Here is a 20,845-nt window from a genome sequence, read left to right on the forward strand (position 1 = left end):
GAAAATTTAATAAAAGGTATACAGATTGAGAAGGAAGAAATTAAACTGTCTTTGTTTGCAGATGGCGTGATCATCTATGTAGAAAATCTAAGAGATTTGACAAAAAAAATCCTGGAGCTAATAATTGATTACAGCAAGTTTGCAGGATACAAGATTAATACACATAAGTCAATTGCTTTCCTGTATACTAGCAGTGAACAAGTGGAATTTGAAATTAAGAACACAGTGCAATTTACAAAAATGAAATAACTGGTATAAATCTAACAAAATATGTACAAGATCTGTATGAGGAAAACTTCAAAACTCTTAAGAACCAAATTAAAGAGCTAAATAAATGGAGAGGTATTCCGTGTTCATAGATAGGAAGACTCAATATTGTTCTTCCCAGCTTGATATATAAATCCAATGCAATCCCAATCAAAATCCCAGAAAGTTATTTTGTGGATATTGACAAAATGATTCTAAAGTATATATGGAGAGGCAAAAAATAGAATAGTCAACACAATATTGAAAGAAAATAACAAAGGTCAAGGATGACACTACCCAATTTAAGACTAACTATAAAGCTATAGTAATCAAGACAGTGTGTTATTGGTGAAAGACTAGACAAATAGATCAATGGAACAAAATAGAAAGCCCAGAAATAGACCCTGATATAGACAGTCAACGTTTCTGACAAATGAGATAAGGCATTACAATAGAGCAAAGATAGTGTTTTCAACAAATGGTGCTGGAACAACTGGACATCCACATGCACAAAAAAAGTGACTCTAGACATAGACCTTATGCCTTTCACAAAGCTTAACTCAAAATGGATGACAGATCTAAATGCAAACTATAAAAACTTCTAGAAGATACCATAGGAAAAAACCTAGATGACCTTGCTTATGGTGATGACTTTCTAGATACAACACCAAAGAGATGATCCATGAAAGAAATAATGGATAAGCTAGCCTTATTAAAATTTAAAAACTTCTGCTCTGCGAAAAACAATGTCACAAGCATGAGAATACAAGCCACAGACTGGGAGAAAATATTTGCAAAAGACACATCTGTTAAAGGACTGTTATCCAAATTATACAAAGAACGCTTAAAATTCAACAATAAGAATACAAACAACCTGATTAAAAATAGGCCACAGATCTGAACAGACACATTACCAAAGAAGATATACAGATGACAAATAAGCTTATGAAAAGCTGCTCCACAACATATGTCATCAGGGAAATGCAAATTAAAACAACAATGAGACTCCACTATATACCTACTAAAATGGTCAAAATCTGGAACACTGACAACACCTAATGCTGGCAATGATATGGAGGAGCAGGAACTCTCATGCATTGCTGGTGGGAATGCAAAATGGTACAGCCACTTTGGAAGGCAGTTTGGCAGCTTCTTCCAAAATGAACTATACTCATACCATAAGATCCAGCAATCGTGCTTGTTGGTAGTTACCCAAAGGAGTTGAAAATTTATGTCCACACATAAAAACCTGCACATGGATGTTTATAGAAGCTTTATTCATAACTGCCAAAACTTGGAAGGAACCAAGATGTCCTTCAGTAGGTGAATGGACAAATTGTGGTATATACAGACAATGGAGTATTATTCAGGGTTAAAAAGCAATGAGCCAGCAAGCCATTAAACGACATGGAGGAAACTTAAATGCATATTACTCAGTGAAAGAAGCCAGTTTTAGAAGGCTACATATTGGCGACTATACTCCAATAAAAATTAATTTTAAAATAACAAAATAAGATAAAAAATAAAGGCTACATATTGTATGATTCTAAATATATGACATTCTGGAAAAGGCAAAACTACGGAGACAATAAAAAGATCAGTAGTTGTCCAGGGTTGGGGGGGTGGGTACAGGTGAGGAAAGAGTAGGCAAAGCCCAGGGAATGTTTAGGGCATTGAAAATACTCTATGATACTATAATGGAGGATACATGTCATTAACATTTGTCCAAACCCATAGAATGTACAACATCAAGAATGAACTGTACTGTAAACTATGGACTTTGATTGACAATGATGTGTCAATGTAGGTTCATTAATTGTAACAAATGTACCACTCTAATGGGGAATGTTGGTAATGGGGGAGGCTACGCATGTGTGAAGGCAGGGGGTACATGAGAAATCTGTGTACCTTCCCCTCAATTTTGCTGTGAACCTAAAATTGCTCTTTAAATATGAAAAAAAAATGTGCATTGAATCAATGAACAATTAGGATTAGGCAGCCATTCATAAAAATATAAAGATTACAATTCTTGGGCAAGTACAAATGAAATAAATGAAATGTGAAATGTGACTTTGTGAAAAGGTAAAAAATTACATATATTCTGGAATTTACTGTAGTGGTTATATGTAGAAAGAGAACAAAAATAGTCCAAGAAAAGAAGGAATTAGTTTAAGTAAAGGGGATAAAGATGAATTCTCTGGAAATGACCTTAATAATAAATTTTTATAAAATGAAAAGAATAGGCATGATGTCTTATCCATCTTTATATTCTCAGTACTTTATATTCTCAGCCATCTCTTCTACCTTGTAGGGAGAGCCCGCCTGAGAAGGAGCCCAAGCAGAGAAAAGCAGGCAAGAGCTGGAGGTTAAGGCACAGCCCTTTGGAGTCAGCCGTGAACTCACTGACACTAGAACATTGTTAATCTCTCAACTTTCTTTTACATAAACCGGTGAATTCTCTTTTAGCCTGAACTAGTTTGAGTCAGGCTCCTGCACTTGCAACCAAAAACCACCACCACCAAACAAACTAAAACTAAAGCAGTTGGTTTGTCCTACTCAGGGGCTTCCCTATGTTGGAGATCTACTTACCTTGAATTGAAACAAAGATAAATAGGTCCTTTGCTTAACCTTTGTGTGGCAAACAGTATTCGAATTCACACCAGTGCTGGTGATTTTCTCCTTTGCATTTGACTACTGCTCCTGTTTCTTTCCCAGCTGCACTTGAGATCTGGGCCAATCCCAGCTTTTTAATTTCACACATGGCATAATCATGTAGTTTCTTACCTCCTTCTTACATAACCTCTGAAAAGCTGTTTTCTGTGCTATTGGCACTGAGCCAGCCCATCCTCTATGACTTTTATATTTTTGAGCCTCATGGTTACAATAAAACATATCATTGTGCAGCTTTTTAAAGAGGATGTGAATGTCTGAGACTATTATTCCCGGGTGTGGTGAATGCAAGTAGACACAGATGGACTGGAGAGCTTTTCCCCAAAGCAAAAACCATTATTTCATTATACATGACCCTGGTACCAATATAATTCTAATTTTAATTATAAGCTTTAAAATTTTCAGAGTTTCTTAATATGAAATGCAAAAACATGTACTCTTTCTTGGAAATGATCTGCAATATAAAATTCCAGTCACGAAAAGAATATAACTCAGAGAAGAAGAAATACGAATGGTTAATAAATGTATGAGAAGTGCTAGATCTCATCCATGATTAAAGAAATGCATATCAAAATAACAATGCTATACCATGTTTCACTACCAGATTGGCAAAGATTTAAAACAGACGCTCTCAGACACATGCTGTTGGTAAGAGCACAGGCTGGCATAACCTTTTTGGATGGCATTTTTGTGGTATCTATGTAAATATCAAGTACATCTAATCTTTGGCCCAGCAATTCCATTTCTAGAAAGTTGCCTTCCAGATACATCACATAAGCATGCAAGAATATACATTACAAAGTAACTTATTGTAACAATGTTTGTAATAGTGAAAATCTAAAATCATTTAAATTGTATTTCAATAGATAAACAGTTAAATGCATTACAGTACATCTGTACTATGAAATATCTGGATGACATGGACAGATTGTTATGTGGAAAAAGCTAAGTATAAGCGTGTGTGTGCGTGTGTGTGTGTGTGTGTGTATACAGTCATAAGCTCATTTGTGGGGAACAACTGTACATGCTTAAAAATCTGGAATGACACATATCAAACGGTGTGACTTCTGGGAAGTGGAATTTGACAGCAAAAAATCGGATAATTTCTTTTTATTTCTTAACTCTTTCTATTTGTACAGCAAGCATACACTACTTTTTATAATAAAATATATTTTTAAATCCAGTCACAATTTTGCATTACTACACAATCCAAAAAACAACAAAAAATACAGTTAAACTCTGTTATAAAATTAAACAGTAATTAAACCATGCCTCTGTGCCACTGTCATAGTAGGTGGTATTTTAGGATGATAAGCAATTGAAGTATGAGAGGAAAGTGTGTAAAACTGAAATTTAAAGGTTAGTCACTTTTTAATCTACATAGATAATATAAGTACTAATACAAATGAACTACTGAATTCAATTTTATGAGAGCAAGTTTATTGCATGGAATTGTATTTTCAGCTTGCCCTCAAGTTCATGTGTCCTCCTACTGCCCTGCCATTGCCATGTCTGGTAGGGCAGTAGGAATTATTTTGCAGGATCAGGGTTGTGGAATTTTCCCTACTTCCTATCCCTGCCCTAGAGAAAGCCAAGTGTTTTGGAATTATGGCCAGGGGCTCTGATATTATGGTATGCCTATAGAGGAAGGCACCAAGTGTTATAGTTGGGGGCAGTTGTTCTTCCCCTGCTTTGTAAGCAGAGATATGAGAAGTTTAGGAGTTGCTAGAATTTGCCTATGACTAGAAGATTGAACGAAGTGTCCCCAGCTACACCCCTGGGAGGGAACTGGGTAGATAACACAGGAAAGAAAAGGCAGGAAACACTGAGATACTGAGACAAGGTTGCTAGACCAACCATATCATGGCCTTGCTAAATGGGGCTGGATTTAACAATTTTGTATTAAAGTGTTTCCATATCTGTTTTCCTATCATGCTAAAAGCACCTGGGTACAACTGGAACAATGATTGGCACATAGTAGGTACTTACTAAATATAGATCTGAATAAATAAATGAGTCAATGAATAAACATCCAAGACAGAAGAAAGACTCATTAGAGAGTGGCTTCATTAGAGAGTGGCTTCATTAGACAGCTCCCTAAAGGTAAGGGAGGAAAAAACAGATGACGAATGAGAGGGAATGGCAGAAAAGCATGCCGGGAAGAATTAGAAAGGGAATCTTGAGCTCTCTCAATAGTGCAGTATACTTGGGAGGCCTTATTATCCTGGCGTAACCTAGGATAACCCAGAGAAATACACAAGCCAACTTAGATAGCTTAAAGCTAAGATAAAATGCCCAGATTTTTCCCAAATAAGAAGGGTCCCAGTGTTTGCAGTAAAGGAGAACTTTGGAGAGTTCCACCCTTGGTAAAACTCCCTTAGAGTTTGTGTAAAATAACTCATGTGATTTGTCTGCTCAGATTCTATTATTCCATACCAACTATGGATTCTATATCATCTACTATCCCAAACCACTGAGCCCCACCTCAACTCCAGAGGCAAATCATATCTAGGAAACTTCAGGACATCCAGGCACTTTCTGGCACACCCAGGAGCAGTATTATTGCAGTGCTACTACTACAAATATTAATACTCTTATTACCACCATACCACCCCCACCATAATCACCATCATTATCTGAGTGAAATCATCCAATAAGAACTCATAACCCTAAAACGTGTCTGGGATCCTGACCAATCAGGGTGGCATCTCTTCCTTTCCTCCTCTAGGTGGGGTACCCAGGAGAGAGGTGGGCAGAGAAAGGTGAAACATTCCCTGTAGTTATATCTCTATCTCAGTAGCTATGTCTGTATGATAAGAAATATGCTAGGAAAACTTTGAGATTTGAGAGAAGACCTTCAGGAACCAGATAGGTTCTGGAGCTTCAGAAATTCAAACTGGGACTCAGTACCTTCAGGATTTTTTTTCTTGTTCACTCCATCTCTCATGTTTACTTACTTCTGCTTGGATTCGTTCTCTCGTTTAACAGATGGGCTATTTCCACTGGCAGAAAAACATATCTGCCAGCAGTCTTGGGCTAATATCATCCCAGTTATCTTTCCCAGAAGAGGATATATTTTTTCAGCTTCATTTTGAATATTTCCAGGGAAAACTCTGACTTGAGCCATTTACGTATCCCTGGACCAATCATTTTGGTCAAGAGGACAGTTTACTCTGATTGGTCCTGCCTGTGTTGCATGTACACCTTTAGGCCAGGGAACGGGATCCTGTGATTGGCAGCTTCCCAAAACCATATGGGATACATAGTTGGGGGTGATGCCTTGTACCTGAAGAAGGGGAAGATGTTATTGAAAGAAGGGAAAAGAGATGCTTCAGAGGTCCACAAAAGATAGATCAAAAATAACTAGTTAGCTAGATGGGAAACTAGCTAGTTAGATGGCTATATAGATGACAGTTACATGTATTAGTGATCATTATAGAATCTAATATTTGTTCTCATTTTTTTCCAAAAGATGTATTTCTTTGCTATTCTCTCCTGTTCAATTATTCAAACGTATTATAAAATTGTTGTCCTATACCAAAAAAAGAAAAACCTGTTGATATCTTAATTAGAACTGATGACACCTAGACATTTTTACATTAGACTTGCCATCCAAGTGTATAGCATAGTCTTCCACTTATTCAATCTTCTAAAAAAAATTTGTAGATCTTTTATATAATGTAGGTGGGAGATTATTAGCATAATAGCTGACACCAGAACAGTCTTTGATTAGGAAAATACCTTAATAAAGTGAAGGTAGGGCCGCCACTCTCTGTCCCTGAACTGCACATCTCCAGGGAACCCCATTTACATGAACTACAATGTAAGCAAGGCCTCTGGAGTTATGCAATGAAGCAGATCTGGGATGAATGTGAGAGTGGACAGGAGCCAAAGCAATGAGAAGAGTGGTTAAACTTCTCTGCATGAGAACATTTTGATTTAGCTCAAATTTTGATTGAGAGAGAGAACAGAAAAGAAGAGAAAGAAAGGATGAGAAAGGTGGCAGGACAAAGAGAGAAGCTTATGTGATGGTGGAAGGATGAGTGGTACATGAGTGCGGAAGCCAGTGAGAAAACCTTGACAGCAGGATAAAGAAGGGCCATTTCAGAACAGGAATGGTCTACAAACAATTTTCAGTTGTTTGAAGTGGGATATGCAGGTTTTTATTTATCTTCAGTAAAATTTCTGCTACTTGATACAATCTTTTTCTACAAGATAATTTTGGAATGGGTAAGGGGAACAGAAAGCATGGGTGATGACCCAGCTTGTGTCATTGTCACAGCAGAGATTAAAAAATAGACACAAACATGCAGAGAATAGAGGAGTTTAAGGCATGGAAATGGGGGGTTTGAGTAAATCATATCTGGAATTCAGGATTCTAGGGTGAGTGCCCTCCTGCTGACACCTAAACTGCATTCATAATGACTCTGTACCACTCATTAGCGTTCTCTAAAGTACTCTGTGGTTATTTCTTGCCTTTAGAAATGGGACCCTATATTCCAAAAATATTCCATAATATTTTCTTGCCAGTTTTTGCAGGTTACTATAATCTATCTGTATCTATCTATCTCTCTATCTAAGAATATAAGAAATACGTGTAATATATATATATATATATATATATATATATATATATATATATATATATATATATATATATATATATATATATGAAGTAAAGAAAAATTTTAAAAATATGTTAGGCCTTTCCTGCTAATCTGGCTTTTATCTGATATAATTTCCCTTTAGACCAAAGAATTCCTTTTACAATTTCTTGCAGTTTAGGTCAGCTGTCAACAAATTCTCTCATCTTTTCTCTATCTAAAAATGTCTTTATTTTGTATTTCTTTTTAAGGAATCATTTGGGTATATTGTAGGCTGATTTTTTTCTTTCAGCACTTTAAAGATGTTGTAGTTTGACTATAATATACATATGTGTGTTTTCTTTGTGTTTATCTTGCTTATAGTTTGCTGAGCTTCTTGGTTCTGTGAGTTGATAACTCTAAAAATTTTTGGAAAAGTATTAGAAAATCCCCCACCATCTCATCTCTCCTTCTTGGGCTCCAATTACATGTTTTAGATCATTGGTATTGTTCCAAAGGGCTTGGTTGTTGTAATTTTTTTTTTAACATCTTTATTGGAGTATAATTGCTTTACATTGTTGTGTTAGTTTCTGCTGTATAACAAAGTGAAGCAGCTATGTGCATACATATATCCCCATATCCCCTCCCTCTTGTGTCTCCCTCCCACCCTCCCTATCCCACCTCTCTAGGTGGTTGTAAAGAACCCAGCTGATCTCCCAGTGCTATGCGGCTGCTTCCCACTAGCTATCTATTTTACATTTGGTACTGTATATATGTCAATGTTACTCTCTCACTTCCTCCCAGCTTACCCCTCCACCTCCCCGTGTCCTCAAGTCCATTCTCTACGTCTGTGTCTTTACTCCTGTCCTGTCCCTAGGTTCATCAGAGCCAGAACCATTTTTATTTTAGATTCCATATATATGTGTTAGCATACGGTATTTCTTTTTCTCGTTCTGACTTACCTCACTTTGTATGACAGACTCTAGGTCCATCCACCTCACTACAAATAACTCAATTTGGTTTCTTTTTATGGCTGAGTAATATTCCATTGTATATATGTGCCACATCATCTTTATCCATTCATCTGTCAGTGGACACTTAGGTTGCTTCCAAGTCCTGGCTATTGTAAATAGTGCTGCAATGAATATTGTGGTACATAACTCTTTTTGAGTTATGGTTTTCTCAGGGTATATGCCCAGGAGTGGGATTGCTGGGTCACATGGTAGTTCTATTTTTAGTTTTTTAAGGAACCTCCATACTGTTCTCCATAGCAGCTGTATCAATTTGCATTCCCACCAACACTGCAAGAGGGTTCCCTTTTCTCCACACCCTCTCCAGCATTTATTGTTTGTGGATTTTTTGATGATGGCCATTCTGACTGGTGTGAGGTGATACCTCATTGTAGTTCTGATTTGCATTTCTCTAATGATTAGTGATGTTGAGCATCTTTTCATATGTTTGTTGGCAATCTGTATATCTCCTTTGGAGAAATGTCTATTTAGGTCTTCTGCCCATTTTTGGATTGGGTTGTTTGTTTTTTTGATATTGAGCTGCATGAGCTGCTTGTATATTTTGGAGATTAATTCTTTGTCAGTTGCTTCGTTTGCAAACATTTTCTTCCCTTCTGAGGGTTGTCTGTTCATCTTATTTATGGCTTCCTTTGCTGGGTTAAAGCTTTGAAGTTTCATTAGGTCCCATTTGTTTCTTTTTGTTTTTATTTCCATTTCTCTAGGAGGTGGGTCAAAAAGGATCTTGCTGTGATTTATGTCATAGAATGTTCTGCCTGTTTTCCTCTAAGAGTTTTACAGTGTCTGGCCTTACATTTAGGTTTTTAATCCATTTTCAGTTTATTCTTGTGTATGGTGTTAGGAAGCATTCTAAATTCATTCTTTTACATGTAGCTTTCCAGTGTTCCAAGAACCACTTAGTGAAGAGGCTCTCTTTTCTCCATTGTGTGTTCTTGCCACCTTTGTCATAGATTAGTTGACCATAGGTGTGTGGGTGTATCTCTGGGCTTTCTATCCTGTTCCATTGATCTATATTTCTGTTTTTGTGCCAGTACCATACTGTCTTGATTACTGTAGCTTTGTAGTATAGTCTGAAGTCAGGGAGCCTGATTCCTCCAGCTCCGTTTTTCTTTCTCAAGGTTGTTTTGGCTATTCGTGGTCTTTGTGTTTCCAGACAAATTGTAAAATTTTTTGTTCTATTCCTGTTAAAAACGCCATTGGTAGTTTGATAGGGATTGCACTGAATCTGTACATTGCTTTGGGTAGTATAGTCATTTTCTATGATATAGTCAATGTTGATTCTTCCAATCCCAAGAACATGGTATATCTCTCCATCTCTTTGTATCATCTTTAATTTCTTTCATCAGTGTCTTATACTTTTCTGCATACAGGTCTTTTGTCTCCTTAGGTAGGTTTATTCTTAGGTATTTTATTCTTTTTGTTGCAATGGTAAATAGGAGTGTTTCTTTAACTTCTTTTTCAGATTTTTCGTCGTTAGTGTATAGGAATGCAAGAGATTTCTGTGCATTAATTTGTATCCTGTTACTTTACCAAACTCATTGATTAGCTCTAGTAGTTTTCTGGTAGCATCTTTAAGATTCTCTATGTATAGTATCATGTTATCTGTAAACAGTGACAGTTTTACTTCTTTTCCGATTTGGATTGCTTTTATTTCTTTTTCTTCTCTGATTGCTGTGCCTAAAACTTCCAAAACTATGTGGAATAATAGTTGTGAGAGTGGGCAACCTTGTCTTGTTCCTGATCTTAGAGGAAATGTTTTCAGTTTTTCAACATTGAGAATGATGTTGGCTGTGGGTTTGTCATATATGGCCTTTATTATGTTGAGGAAGGTTCCCTCTATGCCTGTTTTCTGGAGAGTTTTTATCATAAATGGGTGTTGAATATTGTCAGAAGGTTTTTCTGCAGCTATTGAGATTATTGTATGGTTTTTATCCTTCAGTTTGTTAGTACAGTGTATCATATTGATTGATTTGCAAATACTGAAGAATCCTTGCATTCCTGGGATAAACCACACTTGATCATGGTGTGTGACCCTTTTAATGTGCTGTTGGATTCTGTTTGCTAGTATTTTGTTGAGGATTTTGCATCTATGTTCATCAGTGATATTGGCCTGTAGTTTTCTTTCTTTGTGACATCTTTGTCTGGTTTTGGTATCAGGGTGATAGTGGCCTCGTAGAATGAGTTTGGGAGTGTTCCTCCCTCTGCTATATTTTGGAAGAGTTTGAGAAGGATAGGTTTTAGCTGTTCTCTAAATGTTTGATAGAATTCGCCTGTGAAACCATCTGGTCCTGGGCTTTTGTTTGTTGGAAGATTTTTAATCACAGTCTCAATATCAGTGCTTGTGATTGGTCTGTTTATATTTTCTATTTCTTCCTGGTTCAGTTTTGGAAGGTTGTGCTTTTCTAAGAATTTGTCCCTTTCTTCCAGGTTGTCCATTTTATTGACATATAGTTGATTTAGTAATCTCCCTTGATCCTTTGTATGTCTGCAGTGCCAGTTGTTACTTCTCCTTTTTCATTTCTAATGCTATTGATTTGAGTCTTCTCCCTTTTTTTCTTGATAAGTCTGGCTAATGGTTTATCTTCTCAAAGAACCAGCTTTTAGTTTTACTGATCTTTGCTATTGTTTCCTTCATTTCTTTTTCATTTATTTCTGATCTGATCTTTATGATTTCTTTACTTCTGCTAACTTTGGGGTTTTTTTGTTCTTCTTTCTCTAGTTGCTTTAGGTGTAAGGTTAGGTTGTTTATTTGAGATGTTTCTTGTTTCTTGAGGTAGGATTGTATTGCTATAAACTTCCCTCTTAGAACTGCTTTTGCTGCATCCCATAGGTTTTGGGTCATCGTGTTTTCATTGTCATTTGTTTCTATGTATTTTTTGATTTCCTCTTTGATTTCTTCAGTGATCTCTTGGTTATGAAGTAGTGTACTGTTTAGCTTCCATGTGTTTGTATTTTTTACAGTTTTTTTCCTGTAATTGATATCTAGTCTCATAGCGTTGTGTTCAGAAAAGGTACTTGATACGATTTCAATTTTCTTAAATTTACCAAGGCTTGATTTGTAACCCAAGATATGATCTATCCTGGAGAATGTTCCATGAGCACTTGAGAAGAAAGTGTATTCTGTTGTTTTTGGATGGAATGTCCTATAAATATCAGTTAAGTCCATCTTGTTTAATGTGTCATTTAAAGCTTGTGTTTCCTTATTTGTTTTCATTTTGGATGATCTGTCCATTAGTGAAAGTGGGGTGTTAAAGTCCCCTACTATGATTGTGTTACTGTCGATTTCCCCTTTTATGGCTGTTAGCATTTGCCTTATGTATTGAGGTGCTCCTATGTTGGGTGCATAAATATTTACAATTGTTATATCTTCTTCTCAGATTGATCCCTTGATCATTATGTAGTGTCCTTCTTTGTCTCTTGTAATAGTCTTTATTTTAAAGTCTGTTTTTTCTGATAGGAGAATGGCTACTCCAGCTTTCTTCTGATTTCCATTTGCATGGAATATCTTTTTCCATCCCCTCACTTTCAGTCTGTATGTGTCCCTAGGTCTGAAGTGGGTCCCTTGCAGACAGCATATGTATGGGTCTTGCTTTTGTATCCATTCAGCCAGTCTATTTCTTTTGGTTGGAGCATTTAATCCATTTTCATTTAAGGTAATTATCAATATGTATGTTCCTATTACCATTTTCTTAATCGTTTTGGGTTTGTTTTTGTAGGCCTTTTCTTTCTCTTGTGTTTCCTGCCTAGAGAAGTTCCTTTAGCCTTTGTTGTAAAGCTAGTTTGGTGGTGCTGAATTCTCTTAACTTTTGCTTGTCTGTAAAGGTTGTAATTTCTCTGTCAAATCTGAATGAGATCCTTGCTGGGCTGAGTAATCTTGGTTGTAGGTTTTTCTTTTTATCACTTTAAATATGTCCTGCCACCCCCTTCTGGCTTGCAGAGTTTCTGCTGAAAAATCAGCTGTTAACCTATGGGGATTCCTTTGTATGTTATTTATTGCTTTTCCCTTGCTGCTTTTAATATTTTTTCTTTGTTTTTAATTTTTGATAGTTTGATTAATATGTGTCTCTGTGTGTTTCTCTTTGGGTTTATCCTGTACAGTACTCTCTGTGCTTCCTGGACTTGATTGACTATTTCCTTTCCCATGTTAGGGAAGTTTTCGACTATAATCGCTTCAAATATTTTCTCAGACCCTTTCTTTTTCTCTTCTTCTTCTGGGACCCCTATAATTTGAATGTTGGTGCATTTAATGTTGTCCCAGAGGTCTCTGAGACTGTCCTCAATTCTTTTCATTCTTTTTTCTTTATTCTGCTCCCTGGCAGTTATTTCCACCATTTTATGTTCCAGCTTACTTATCTGTTGGTCTGCCTCAGTTATTCTGCTATTGATTCCTTCTAGAGTATTTTTAATTTCAGTACTTGTGTTGTTCATCACTCTTTGTTTGCTCTTTAGTTCTGCTAGATCCTTGTTAAATACTTCTTGTATTTTCTCCATCCTGTTTCCAAGATTTTGGATACCTTTACTATCATTACTGTGAATTCTTCTTCAGGTAGGTTGCCTATTTCATCTTCATTTTTTTTTTTTTTTGTAGGTTTTTACCTTGCTCCTTTATCTGTAACATATTTGTTTGTCGTTTTCACCTCTTTGCTGAAATTCTCCTTTTGTTCACACATGCTGTTGACTTTTTCCATTATATATATAATTATGCACACACACTATATGTGTGTGTATAATCTTGTATGTATGTATCTAATCTGTGTACCAGAGGCCTCTCCTGTTGGCTTATTTTAAGATGACAACCCACTTGCTATCAGGGAGAAAGAATAGCACCTAAGCCTAAAGACATCCAATTGGGTCGCCACATGTCTAGAGAAAGTGCTTCGACTCAAATATGAAGGAAAAATCTTATTTTCAAATAAGAAAAAACAAGGTCTGTTTTCTTTTATTGGTAGATATCACCATGAGATTATAGAGAAGCATTTTGACATAATGTTGTAGAGGAAGAGTTTGAATTCAGGCAAACTGGGGTTAAATTCCTAGCTCTGCTGCTTCTAAGCTCTTCAGTCTTATGCAGGTTAGGATCTCCTCTAAGTCCCCGTTCCTTGTCTGTAAAACGTGGATAATTTTAAAAATTCCTTCTGCATAGAGTTTCTGTGAGGTTTAAATGTGATCAAACATGGACAGTAATCAGTACAGGAGCTAGCACGTAGAGGCCCTCAGTTAACACAGCCATTTTCTTTCCCTTACACATTGCCTCGTCCCCACCTCCTCCCCTCCAGGCTGAAATGCAGAAGAACAGAGAACCAGTTTCATCCTGGTCATTGATATATCTCTAGCATCCATCCTATCTCAGGCACTCAATAAATATTTGTTGAAAGAACAAATTAATAAAGCTCTTCTCTGAGTTAGGTAATCCAAAACATGGGGCTCACCAGGGATCAGACTTGCCTTAAACAATATTTTCATGAGCCATCCAGAAAAGGGAGTGTTTTGTCTAATCTATTAGGCTTCAGAAGACTTTAAAAATGGTAGTGAAATTCCTGGCTCATACATAGGTGCTTCAGAGAAAATTTTCAAGGCTATTATGGGGGCAAAGGAGTGGCAAAGTAACATTATTGACCCATAGAAGTGGTATTTTTTGAACATTTTCTTCATTCCATGAATGAGGACTGAGAATCACTAAGTTCTTGCTTAAAGATATGAGATCAATGTACTGCTTTAACCAAAAATGGAAATGAAAATGTCATCAGGAAAATCAACAAAGTGTACATTAGTTTATCTCTGTGCATAGCAAGGTTCATCCTTGTGTGAAAAGCAAGTCTAATTCTGCAATAACAAACGCTAAAGAATCAGGGAGACACTATTTCTTGAAACTAACCCACCAACGTAGAATAATTAGAAGTATGTCTCTGTTTCATAAGGGTTTCTAGGAAGCATTTGAAGGAATGTAGAGCATATGCTCACTGGTAAAGGAGGAGTTAGTCATTTTATAAAATGCTTAAAAATCACTTTATTTTTAGAATGTTCCCTTTTGTCACTGACATCTTAATGTACTGTAATTTGAAATGTTTGCACGTCGAGTGAGCAGAGCACAAGCACTTCACAGCAGTGAGAATAACTGCTACTTAAATGTGCTATAAATCAATATATAATGCAAGGATGCACAATAATGGCTCACACCATTTACTGTACTTTAATGGTAATAAAACACAGTTTAAAAAACACTAGAGGTGCTGAATGGAATACTCATTTTAAGTATATTCTCTAGTTCTTGTGTTCATTAACTATTTGCTAATGAATTAACTAATTTTTTAACTCACACCAGTGAAATTCATGATTTTAAAGATGTATATGTATAAACATAACACTTTTTAGAGAATTTCAGGGAGAATATAATTTGCTCTGTAGAAATATGAATCAAAATTTGTGATCAAAAAGAATCAAAAGAAAGACTGATATTGTTTCTAAATTTAAACATCTCTGTATATCTTTAAGAAAAACAATTTTACACACAGTTGAAATCTTTCTAATACAATGATCAAGTACAAAAATTCTACAAGTAAAAGAGTTTCTTTAATGTCTGAGACCTGATCAGAACAAGAAAGTTCCAAAATTGGAGGAGAAAAGAAGACAGAATGTTAGGTGAGGTGATTTTTCTTGATTTCTAAGTCCAAAGGTTAGTAATTTATAGAAAAGATTTAGAAAATGTTTGAAATAGGGACTTCCATGGTAGCGCAGTGGTTAAGACTCTGTGCTCCCAATGCAGGGGGCCTGGGTTCCATCCCTGCCCAAGGAACTATATCCCCCATGCGTGCTGCAACTAAGGAGCCCACCTGCCACAACTAAGATCCAGCGCAACCAAATAAATACATAAATAATAAAAAAAGAAAGAAAGAAAATGTTTGAAATAAATAAACCTTTTCTCAGGATGGACTTTTCTTTCTTTTCCCTATATCCTCCTGGAGTCTGGCACATTAGACTGTGAAAAGCTAAAAAGACAAATACCCTTTTATAAACAACGTGGAAGGTGTTAATCTAGATAATGCAGTTTGATTATTCTGCAGATAACCTCTAAAGGCATCCAGCATGCAGTGTTCTCTGGCCTCCATCCAGCACCTTTGGTCCAGCTGCTCAATGATGTCACTAAGGAAGGCTCCAGGCTCTTTTCACCTTTTTGCTCTCATATTTGATATGTCATAATGTTTTCCTCATGGTAACAAAATAGCTGCCTCAGCTGCAAACATCCCAGTCTCAAACAACAAAGTCAAAAAGCAAGCAAGAAAGAAGAGCTGAGAGTTTCTCCTATGTATCTCTCTTTTTATGAAGAAGGAAAATCTTTTCTAGAAGCACCCCAACTAACTTTTCTTTTCTCTTTTTTCTCAATGACCACAACTGTGTCACATGCCTCCCTTAAACCAATCACAACAAAAAGGAATGGATATTCCCACTGAGTTAGAACACTCACAAGTTGTCCCCTGGGACTAACTAGGGACCCACTTTACCTGAGTATACTGCTACCAAATCTCTGAACAAAACTGGATTTCTGTTTGGAAGGAATAAAGGCAAGATGGTTGTTTAGTCAGTAACCAATAGTGCCCATCACACCACAAAGACAGGTATTTACAACTGAATGCTGATTTATTCATTTACACTTAGAAGTATTATTGTCAAGAGAACTGAGTCCTTGACTTCTCTGGCCAACATATTCTTTCCTTATAGAAAACAAAATTTCAAGTGAAGTTAAGTTATAATGAGACAGCTACTAGGTGAGTAGAGAATCAGAGGAATAGTTATTTCTCTGTGCTCAGGTTAACTCCTCTGCCTGCAGTGCCTTTTCCCTTTTTTAACTCCCACATATTTTTAAAAGTTCAACTTAAGCATCATCCCCTTTAGAAAGATTTCTTTGTTACCCCCACCTTCTCCACCTGCACCTCCCACCCCCAAGCTGAAATGCATGCCTCTCTTCTGTATCACCATGGCATACTGTGCATAGCTGTATCATTACTCCTACTCTATTGTATTGTACTTACCAATTTATGTGTCCTCTTCTCCAAATGTGAGTTCCTTAAAAGCAGAAACTGGGCTGGCTTGTTTTTAGAGATGTAGTGGTTAGCACAGAGCTCAGAATGTGGATATCGAGAGAGATATTTGTGGTAGGCAGAATAATCGCCACCCCACAAAGATGTCCAAATCCTAATCCCTGAAACCTGTTGTGATGGTTAATTTTATGTGTCAAATTGAAGAGTGTTTTTGAATGAGATTAACATTTACATGCATGAATACAGATTGCCTTCCATAATGTGGGTGGGTCTCATCCAATCAGCTGAAGGTCTGAATAGAGCAAAAAGACTAGCCTTCCTGAGCAAGAGAAAATTCTCCAGCAGACTGCCTTCAGACTTATCTGCACCATCCACTCTCCTGAGTCTTGAGCCTGTTGGCCCATACTGCAGATTTTGGACATGCCAGCCTCCATAATCACATGAGCCAACTCCTTATCATAAGGTATATATCCCTATCTATCTATCTATCTATCTATCTCTATAGATAGATATATAGGTATATATCTCCTATTGGTTCTGTTTCTCTGGAGAACCCTGACTAATACACCTGTGAATATATTATCTTACATGGCAGAAGGGAGTTTGCACATGTGATTAAATGAAGGATCTTGCGATGGGAAGATTATAAGATTATCTGGGATTATCCAGTAGGCCCAATGTAATCACAGGGTCTTTATAAGAAAGAGGCAGAAGTGTTACAGTCAGAGAAGAAGATGTACTGACAGAAGCAGAGGTCCAAGTGATGTAATTGTTAGCTGGAGGCCACAAACCAAGGACAGTATCTAGAAGCTGGGAAAAAAACAATCTTCCCCTAGAGCTTCAGAAGGAATTCAGCTCCGTCAACACCTTGATTTTAGCCCAGTGAGCTCCATTTTGGACTTCTGACCTTCATAACTATAAGATAATAAGTTTATATTGTTTTAAGTCAGTGAATTTGTGGTAATTTGTTACAGCAGCATAGGAAACTAATACAGTGGTAAAGAAATTGGGGGGGGGCGTTGAAAAAGTGACTTAAGTATTTAATGCATTAAGCTATTATAATAATAACTAGCATTTAATCATTGCTTGCTATAGCCTAGGCATTTTTACACATTCAATCTTGATCCAAATAATCAAACCAAGATCAAGATATTATTATACTTATTTACAGATAAGAAAACCAAAGTTCAGAAAGATTGAATAATTTTGTGAAAGTACCATGCCAATAACTGATATAAATGTATTGGAAATCAAGGCACATTCCTCTGAATCCCAGGGCTCCCAAGGTATCCTGAGACATGCAACTGTACAATAGACTAATAGAGCACCAAAGATGGCTTCAGAGCCTTTTAGCCTCCCCCAGTCTGCTTCAGAACCCCTAAAGCAACTTAAATAACAGTAAAATTGAAGTGAACACAGTGTGCTTGTTTGCAAATGGAGTTTCAAGACAGGTTTCTACCTTCTCACAGTGGAGGGATTACTCTCTATAAGTCTCTCCCATAGGAAACGTTGGAGTTGCTCACAGTCAGTCCACAGTTGAGTCCTGTATGTAGGCTCCCACTCTCCATGGACTGAGACAAACTAAGTACTGGGGACCTGGCTTGCTTTATCACCATATTTTTGTCTGCTTATTAATTCCTCTCTTTTGAAAATATTGATGCAATCAGTTAGACCCTAAACAGGGTTCCCTAGGCAATAAATCTGTCTTTTATGATTTTGCACATCTGTAAGAGCATTCATTTCTTATAGATTTTATAAGTTTATGATTAACTGAAACTCTATTTCCAAGTTTATGAGCTTCACCTCACCATTGCGCCAATGTATTGCCTACATGCTAATAATAGTGAACATTTATGTCAGTGCACATTTATTTAGAAAATCTTTGGGGGCTTCCCTGGTGGCGCAGTGGTTGAGAATCTGCCTGCCAATGCAGGGGACACGGGTTCGAGCCCTGGTCTGGGAAGATCCCACATGCCGCGGAGCAATTAGGCCCGTGAGCCACAACTACTGAGCCTGCGCGTCTGGAGCCTGTGCTCCACAACAGGAGAGGCCGCGATAGTGAGAGGCCCGCGCACCGCGATGAAGAGTGGCCCCCTCTTGCCACAACTAGAGAAAGCCCTCGCACAGAAACGAAGACCCAACACAGCCAAAAATAAATAATAAATAAATAATAAATAAGTTAAAAAAAAAGGTTAATTTAAAAAAAAAAAAAAAAATCTTTTTAATGAGCAAACACTTATAAAGTCCTTGCATTGTAAAATACCAATTGAAATAATTCATAAACTTTAGAAAATATTCTAAAAATGTAAATAGATTAAACCCCAGGTTTATTTTGAGTTATGTCTTAATATAGAAAAGCCACTGGGAAATGTTTAACACAATAATAATGATTACTTTTCTATACTTATGGATAAAAGTGAAGACTCTGTTTCCTTCCTTTGTTTTGTTTTTTAAAGAAAAGTCAAACTTTCATTATTTTTTAATTTTGGAGACTATCAAAATTTTTTATAGCTGACATTTAAAAGAATTGACTGAATGTAATTATTTGTATAATTGATGGGTACTTTTTTGGAACATGTTAATTAGAAAAGATTTCTAATATGGATAGAACATTTCTAATATGGATAATTTGGAGTTTGTCTGTATAAACCAGTGTGCATGGTCTCATTGCTACTACCTATGACTTCACGTTCAGAGCATTTTTTTTTAAATTTGAGAATCAAATATAAAACCACACAAAGAGTTTACTTAGTGTACATGCATAAAATATAGGTATCTTTGCCAGTCTTTTTGTAAGTATGTTAATTAATTTACTCCAAAATCTCAAGTAGAATCATAAGGAAGACTGTAATTAAGAAAAGTTCCCTTCTTACTATTTGCTGACTTCTAATCACAAATACAATTTACAGTAGTAAATTTTTTGGAAGAAATTAATACAATTGAGATTTCTTTAAAATGCCCGTTTGGAATAAATATCACATCAAAAACCTACCATGTGTAAAACTTCAAAAAAAACAAAAGCTGAAATCCTGTTGATGAGCTTTTCATTTTCTCTCTGCCTAGCCAGTCTTCAACCCTGACTCCTCCCTTTCCCTAATTTTGCACTTCCTTTCTTTTTTTTTAATAAATTTATTTATTTTTGGCTGCATTGGGTCCTCGTTGCTGCACGCGGGCTTTCTCTAGTTGCAGCGAGTGGGGGCTGCTCTTCGTTGCTGTGCGCGGGCTTCTCATTGTGGTGGCTTCTCTTGCTGTGGAGCACAGGCTCTGGGCGCGCGGGCTTCAGTAGCTGTGGCACACGGGCTCAATAGTTGTGGCTCGCGGGCTCTAGAGCACAAGCTCAGTAGTTGTGGCACACGGGCTTAGGTGCTCCACGGCATGTGGGAATCTTTCCGGACCAGGGCTCGAACCCGTGTCCCCTGCATTGGCAGGCGGATTCTTAACTACTGCGCCACCAGGGAAGCCCTGCCCTTCCTTTTATGAAACCATTCACTGGGTCATTTTGTCACCCATCCCAGCCCCTGAGAGCTAAAGGATCCTTGCCTTGATTTATCTCCGTGTCTGTTTCAAAAGCACATGGTATCTGACAGAGATGTTCCACAGCTGTGCTTTAAGAGGTATGCAGTGTTCAACCACCCTGAACTGGCTCTGACTTGACCACAGGAACACCTGCAAGGATGAGACCTGGAGGTGTCGAAAGTCACCTTTGCTTCATCACCATGCTAAGATCTCTGCCAAAGGCAAAGATCTGTGTACTCTGGTAGGTGCAGTTCCTGCCGTGTGCAGAGATGCATGGAAGACTGCACACACCCCAGCTGCCCTCGGCTGCCCCTGGAAATCTCTGCCCCTTTCCTAGAACCCTGATAACTTGTCTGCCTCCTACCTCTTAAAATTCCCTTACTCCCCTCCCCTCGGGGAAAAAGTGTTTTTATAGCATGAGCTCTCTCTTCTTCATTCCTTGATGAATGAATAAAGTTTCTGCTCTGATATACTGAAACAGTTTCCTTTGACTGGCATTTTCGACTCCGAACAAAGGACCCATTGAGGGGTCACCGACCCGTTGGCGATCGGTAACGCTGTTAATTCCATATCCTTAGTACTGAATGTTTCCACCTATAGGTCTCCATCTCTAGCACGGCTCTCTTACTTTTGGCCACCTTCATCTCTTTGCTTGTTTTACTGCTGCAGCCTCCTGACCACAATCATCCTCTACAATTTCGACAGACCAATTATTCTTTGTAAAATGAAAAGCTAGTTGTGCCACTCTGCTGTATAATCCTTCAAC

At 37.2% G+C, this 20,845-nt stretch overlaps 1 long non-coding RNA gene across 1 annotated transcript in view; it reads left to right on the top strand.

Annotated features, from left to right (window-relative positions):
• LOC309640470 overlaps positions 1–20,587 on the top strand; it is a 30,178-nt gene extending 9,591 nt beyond the window's left edge. The window contains exon 2 of the long non-coding RNA XR_014252253.1: positions 20,079–20,587. This is a non-coding gene — a long non-coding RNA (uncharacterized lncRNA). The remainder of the gene's footprint in view (positions 1–20,078) is intronic.
• The last annotated feature ends 258 nt before the right edge of the window (positions 20,588–20,845 follow it).

The sequence above is a fragment of the Balaenoptera physalus genome (assembly GCF_965194825.1).
Source record: "Balaenoptera physalus genome assembly, chromosome: 13".
In the NCBI taxonomy this organism is placed as follows: domain Eukaryota; kingdom Metazoa; phylum Chordata; class Mammalia; order Artiodactyla; family Balaenopteridae; genus Balaenoptera; species Balaenoptera physalus.